At 32.8% G+C, this 6,702-nt stretch overlaps 1 non-coding gene across 1 annotated transcript; it reads right to left on the bottom strand.

Moving 5' to 3' along the window:
• Positions 1-5,514: 5,514 nt before the first annotated feature.
• LOC145110233 (small nucleolar RNA R71) lies at positions 5,515-5,621 on the bottom strand. The gene has a single exon (XR_013709614.1). It is a non-coding gene; the product is annotated as a small nucleolar RNA R71 (small nucleolar RNA).
• Between the last annotated feature and the right edge of the window lie 1,081 nt (positions 5,622-6,702).

Here is a 6,702-nt window from a genome sequence, read left to right as displayed (position 1 = left end):
TATAAATCATGTCTTTACAAAACAAAAACTAAGATTCAACACATGAATCATCACTCAATAGTCATCATTATTTATGTCTCGCATTTTATTATGTCTTTTGTCTTCTTTTTTAGCCTCTCCATAGTTTTTTTAACTCTTTTTTAACTGACTTTTCAAATTTTTTTCGTTTACCACTCTTATGTTTTTTCCTAATAATTAGCAATTTAAATGGCTACCATTCTAACACTTCCCCTAATAATTAACAATTAGAATGGCAAGGTTAATCCTTTTTAACTAAAAACACCATTTGGCAGAAAATAAATAGCAACACTTTCATCAGGAAATGTATTTTTTTGTTTGTTTGTTATAACACCATACGATTAGTTTCTTAGAATTGATGGTCACTTCAATAGTAAAGCAAAGTACATTCTTAAAAAATAATCATTAATGTAAAATACTAATTTTAAAATGAAAAATATATTAAAAAAAACATAGACAAAAAAAGTGCGTTAATTAACAATCTATACGAAATTGATGTCTATAACTAAGACCTCGATTGTATAGACAATGAGAGCATATAAACAATGAATGATAATTCATTTATCTGTCAACCCGTTCACCGAACGAGTATTATACTGGTTGTTAGAGTTATTAATCTATTATAACTATTGAAATTATGTTTAAATATTTTAAGACATACGACCCAACCCGCCACCAATAACATTTTTTTTTTCATATTTTTTAGTTTTATATATATAAGGAACCATGTGGTTTTTTGTTCTAGATTCGCCACTCAGTGTAGTTCATCATATTCTATTTATGTTTGGTTGTATTTGCGTACTCCAGTTACTTCAAATTCGACAAATCGACCCACCACAAAGAAAGTTTTAGAAGCGATGGTCTTTACAACCTTTTGGGTTACGTGGAACTTTTGCAATTCAACAATCTATGAAGCAGGTTAAACAAAAGAAGACATAGCGTTTTGACAAGATAGTTAATTCTTTCTTTTGGTTAATGAATAGAACCAAAATGTATAACATTATCCGGGTTGATTGTTAACAATATTCAATTAAAATATTTTTTTCTAATCATTTCTATTATGTTATTATTTGTAAAATCCAGAAAGGCTCGTTTATAGGTCAACTCAATATTATATGACTTGTTCGACCCGCTTATTTATCTTTCTTTAAGACTCTTACATAAAAAAAAATATACAAATTTATATATGAAGATCATGCTTCCGAATTGTTGAGACAAATAAAACAAACACAAAGGCTCAATAGATAAGCATTGGTTTCAATGAACTCATGATTGATGAATTCAACGTCCCACAACAATCCACTCTAATGTTCCAAAGCCTTCCTTGTACGGTTGTACCACTTCCTTTGTCTATGTTAAATCAAGTATCATTTTTAACTTGTATTTCCTAATAAGACATTAGACATGTAACTTTTTACAGCTTTAGAAAAACTGAAATAAAAACTTTATTGAGTGTCTATTACAAAATTATATAAAAAAAGATAAAAAGCCTTTCAAAAAAGATATTATAGCTAGTTATGAATATAGTAAACTAGAAGAAATTGGTAGGGATAAAGTGAAAGGGAATACATCTTCAAATATACAGTATTCAGCCAAACACTGAGAAAATGCAAAACATTTCAACAAGCTTGGAACTATACAACTTGAATTCCAGCGTAGATTATGTTAGCTTAGTGGGTAGAGTGCCCCATAATAATTGTGTCATTGTGTCTGGGATGTGAGAACTCTCAGCCACATGGATGGTTCATGATCATCGGCGACGCCTGACACTAAGATGTGGATAATGTTTGGCATGAGAAAGACAAATTGGCCAAAAACACGTGCGAAGAAAAACAACATATCAAATATATGAAAATTTTGATATATCGGCTATGTTTTAGTGGTTAAAAAAACATATCAAAAACAACCTTTCGGGAGATAAACTCGAATTGCTTTTAATGGTTAAAACAGATATTAGGAAAAAAAAAATATCCAGGTTTATGTTTGTTTTAGTTTCATTTTTATTTTAATTCGTATTATGTTTTACTTTCGTTTTTTTTTACTATAGTTATGTTTTTTTTTCTAATTTTTAAGTAATGCTTCTTTTTTTATTGATTTCGCAGTTATTAAGATTTTTTATTTTTTATTTTTTATTTATTAAATTATAGTATTTCAATTTTATTTACAAAAAGAAATGGAATGAAACGAAATTAAGTATAACTATTTCCTAAGTTTTAAGGAGTGATGAAAAGTAAAAAATAAATAAATAAATAAATAAGATGACATCTAAATGATAGAGTAAAAATCCTATTAGACATGAGCTAGTTCAATATTTTTTTCTAATATTTATGGATAAGGGAAAATGACTTGATAGGGTAAGATATTTTTTGAAATGTACACATTTAGTCCTTATTATTTTTTTTTTGTAAATTAAACCCTTATACCAGATTTTTTGTAATTATGCAATCCTTTTGACCGGCTATACCCGATATATCGGTCATATACAAATTTTCTTTTATTTTCTTGAAATGAAATAACCAGGTGGCATCCACATGTCACCTTATGTGGATATTGTTAAATTACACCACATTTTGACAATTAGGGCTCATTTAATCAGCCATTCCTCCATTCACTCAGTCGATAATCCCTCAAACTTCTTGACTCATAATCACCATCAACAATGGCAGAAGATGCAGATACAATCGTTGATGTACACTATAATGGGGTGTTCACACCTACCCCATTGATATATTTTGATGGAGTAAAAGCCTCTGTACCATACACAGTTGTGAACAAGATGAACTTCCCTGATTTCATCCCCTTTCTTGAAAAGCTTACTAACGGAAGATGCAGAGATGTGTATTACTGTCCACATGAAGTGAGGTTGTCTGAGGGATTACATGCTATTTAGAATGACTGCGATTTTAACGAGTTTCTTGAGATATCAATGAAAAGAAGAGATTGAATGTGTATGTGGATCATCATCATGAACCTTTGTTTGATTGGATTCAGGAGGAAGAAGCAGACCTTGAAGATGATGATTTGGTTTCTATTGATGATGTTGACTCTATTTTAGAAGATGGTCTGAAAGTTGAACATGTAGAGGACGATGAAGTTATATCTCTCAAAAGAAACTTCAATGATCAATTCCTCAACAAACTTTGTCCAATACAGAATGATGGCTTGGTTGAAGAAGATCATAATGCAATACGACCTATCTACCCAAGACATGATCATACTCAGTGATATTGCCATATTTATATATGTTTTTAGGAAATATTTATTTACACTTCTATTAATATTTTGGTTATTCGCATAGAATAATGGTACTTATAAGTTTAATTTGTTATTTTGCAGCCAAACAGAAGCATTTTCGAAGATAGGGACTGAAATTGACAGAATATGGAACTTTGGAGGATTGAAGGAAAGAAGAACGGAAAATCACCCAAAAGACGTCTTCACGACGTGAACAATTCATGGTTCACGACGTGAGTCGAGAATTCTAGAAGATATGCATGCGAGTGGAAGAGTCCTTGCCGAACACGGTTATCTAATATTCACGACGTGAATCCTTATGGTTCACGACGTGAACTCGGGAAATCAGAATACTATAAATTCCCTTGCCCATTACGATTTGAGGGACTTATGGTAGAAGAAAGAGGTTCCAGGAGACGATTTACAGCAGAAGTAAGGTTCTGGAAAAGGTTTTCAACACCAAAAGAGTGAAGGTCCATAATTTAGTTCACTTATTTGATACTTATGAACATGTTTCCTTATACTTTGATTTGTGTTAGTGTGTTAGTTGCTATTATGAGCAGCTGAATCTAGCTACTCTTGTTTAGCTAGATGAAGCTTCTAACTTATGAATAGCTTAATTTTATATGGATTTATTTAGTTGGTAAATTGTTTGTGTTTGGTTTATAATTACCTAGCATGCTTATGGTTGTTTCTTTAGTTGCTTGATTCCATGTTCTGTGTAGCTTAGTGACCATTAACTGCATGAACTTGTTACCTAATGATTTAGTGAACATTAAATTGTTAGAGCTAGGATTGACCAATCTTAGTTAGTAACTAAAGTAAATAAACTTAGATGTGCTAGAGAACGTAGATTGTGACTATAATTGCGTTTACATAATAAATCTTACATAACATATTCATATTCATAATTGGTTCTGTGTTTAATTGTGTGTGACCATACATACTTTTACATGAATTAATTAATTATTGGTAAAGTTAGACTTAAATTACTAATATAATTAAACCAACTTGATAATCCATAATTATTAGCTAGCCATAAGGACGAAGTGGATTCGAACTAAACAAGAATGTTTTTACTTATTGATTGAATTTGAGTTAAGTTCATCTGATCTTGTAAAATCAGATAAAACCCTTTTTAACTTGTTAATAATTAGGTTAATTTGCTAGCAAGAAGATTAATTAGTAACACCGTTCCCTGTGATCGATACCCGACTTACCCAAGCTATACTATAATCTGACTAGGTACACTGCCTATAGGTGCATAGTTAGTCTAAGTTTGTTAGGTTATAAATATTAAAATTAGTGGGTACTTTTGTGCACATCAAGTTTTTGGCGCCGTTGCCGGGGAACGGCTTAGTTAATTATTAACTTGTTTGCTTTAAATTAATCAATCCTTTTTGTAGGTTAAAACCAGCAAGAAGTTACTTTTCTGTTTTAATTTTTTCTGCATTACAGGACTCACGACGTGAACTTTAAATATTCACGATGTGATAACTGAAGTCCTTAGTTTTGTTTATTTCAGTTTTATTTATTTTTTATTTTTTAATTTTTTTTTAGTTCAGTTTTACGTTTTATCTTTTTGTTTTATTTCAGAAGTTCATGACCAGAGGTTCTAACACACCTTTGGTACCACCACTTGAAGATCCTGAGTCTGCAATTCACAAAAAGAAGGATAAGAGCGTGAAAGAAGATCAAACACCCAAGAAGACAGCTTTACAAGAACTGAAATCAGCCTTTTCAAGGAAGTCAGGAAAGAAAACGGGAGAATCGAGTTCAGCCTCAAAGAGCAATTTTGAAGTTTTCGATCAACAATACGAATCAGAAAAAGAATTTGGACTTTATACGAGTGAACCCGAGAATGAGCCAGAGAACGAAATGGCGAACATTGATTAGATGGCCATGGGGGAGTACAAGAAGCGCATTCGAGATGATGTGGGGCCGGGTTTAATACATCCTGCGATACCTGCCAATGTCGCATTCGAGTTAAAGGGACATATCCTTCCGACACTCAAGGATATCCCATTCTATGGGAAGGATCATGAAGATGCTTTTAAGCATTTAGACGAGGTCAATGATATTGCGGATTATTTTAATACTCCTAATATCTCGAGGGAGACAGCTTTGTTAAGAATGTTACCAGTCACTTTCAAAGGAGCTGCAAAAGACTGGTTGAAGGCTCTTCCATCTGGTACGATCACCACATGGGCCCAATTGCGTGAGAAATTTCTAGATCAGTTTTGCCCACCCTCCAAAATCTCTAAACTCAAGAAGGCGATTGCCAACTTTGAGCAAAACCCGGGGGAGTCATTATACGAGGCATATGAGCGCTACAAGGGGTTGTTAAGGAATTGTCCTCAACATGACCTAAATCTTCAGCAAAAAATTTCGATATTCTATGATGGGGTGAATATCATGACTAGACAACTTTTTGATTCACAAGGACCACTGACAAAGAAGAACCCAATTCAGGCCAAGGAGCTAGTTGAAGAATTTTCAAAGCACTCTCGTGAGTATCACAACCAAGGACGCGATGAAATAAAAGGCAGTGGAGGTGCACAAACTGAAGAGATGGCTACTGTGATGGCAATGCTTAGCACTATGGATAGGAGATTGACCCAAATGGACCAATCAATTTATGGAATTCGAGTTGGTTGCGAGAGATGTAGTGGCCCACATTTGACAAAAGATTGTACTTTGGATGAATATGGAAACTGTTGGATTAATGTCTAAGTCCATAACTATATTTGGTATGTACTTGACCCGACCCGGCATGGTCCATTTGGGTTGCACTTCACCGGCACAATTTATATGGATAGTCTTTTGAGAATAGTATATTTATGATTTATATTAATATATTATAAGTTCTAATATATTAATATGGAATCATATTGTTTAATTAGTATTGATCAAGAATTAATTTAGAATTAATTAAGTGATCAAAAAGAACTAATTAAATATGGACTCTTATATATATAGAATGGGACAAGTTCATTTAGGTTGGGCTAAGCTTTCATGGATGGTCCATGGAGCTTTTAACCCATGGATCCTATGTAAATGAAAGGTCATGGGTATTAGGGTTTACATGGATGTAACCCTAATCCTCCATAATATATAAAGGGGTCATTGGCTCACAAAATTGGCACAAGTGTGTGAAAATAAGAGTGGGCCGATTTTAGTGTGCATACATATTCTCTCAAGTTCTTCCAATGTGTTTTGGTGATTTGTGATTCCATTTGAGGCTTTCACACTATTGGGGCTAAGCTCTTAAAGCTTGAGGACATCAAGCTACATCAAAAGTATGTCATCTAACTAGAACTTTGTAGTATAGGTGTTTCATAATATGCTAGTTAGGATGAAACCTTGGAATAGTTAATATTTGCATGTATAATAGAGAAAACATAGATCCAAGGTTTATAGGGTTGCATGTACACCATAAGAGTGTTAGAA

This window comes from Lactuca virosa, chromosome 4 (genome assembly GCF_052849685.1).
Source record: "Lactuca virosa cultivar CGN04683 chromosome 4, Lactuca_virosa_CGN04683_v6, whole genome shotgun sequence".
NCBI lineage: Eukaryota > Viridiplantae > Streptophyta > Magnoliopsida > Asterales > Asteraceae > Lactuca > Lactuca virosa.
The sequence above is the reverse complement of the archived record's forward strand: the minus strand, read 5'-3'. Positions and strand labels throughout refer to the sequence as shown.